Here is a 574-nt window from a genome sequence, read left to right as displayed (position 1 = left end):
GTGGAAAAGTTGAACAGGCCCATCACAAAAGAAGAAATTGAACAGGTAATCAAAAAATTTACCAACAAAAAAAGTCCTGGCCCAGAGAGTTTCGCCAGATAATTCTACCAAACATTCAACGAAGAACTGACACCATTCCTGTTTACACTATTCCAAAAATAGAAAATGATGGAATCCCCCCTAACTCATTTTATGAAGCAAGCATAGCCTTGATACCTAAACCAGGCAAAGACATCACTCAAAAGGAAAACTACAGACCAATATCCTTCATAAATATAGATGCAAAAATCTTCAACAAATCCTAGCCAATAGACTGTAACAACATATGAAGAAAATCATTCATTATGACCAAATAAGGTTCATATCAGGTATGCAAGGATGGTTCAACATTAGAAAAATAATCAACACCATCGGCACATAAATACAACAAGGAGAAGAACCACATGATCATATAAATTGATATAGAGAAGGCATTTGAGAAAATCTCATACTCATTCCTGATCAAAACTCTCAGCAAAATAGGAATAGAAGGGACATTCCTCAACATAATAAAGGGCATCTATGCAAAATCAAG

Source organism: Orycteropus afer, unplaced genomic scaffold (assembly GCF_000298275.1).
Source record: "Orycteropus afer afer isolate SDZICR_OR568_19922 unplaced genomic scaffold, OryAfe1.0 scaffold00114, whole genome shotgun sequence".
NCBI classification, from domain to species: Eukaryota; Metazoa; Chordata; class Mammalia; order Tubulidentata; family Orycteropodidae; genus Orycteropus; species Orycteropus afer.
This window is presented reverse-complemented; position numbering follows the sequence as displayed.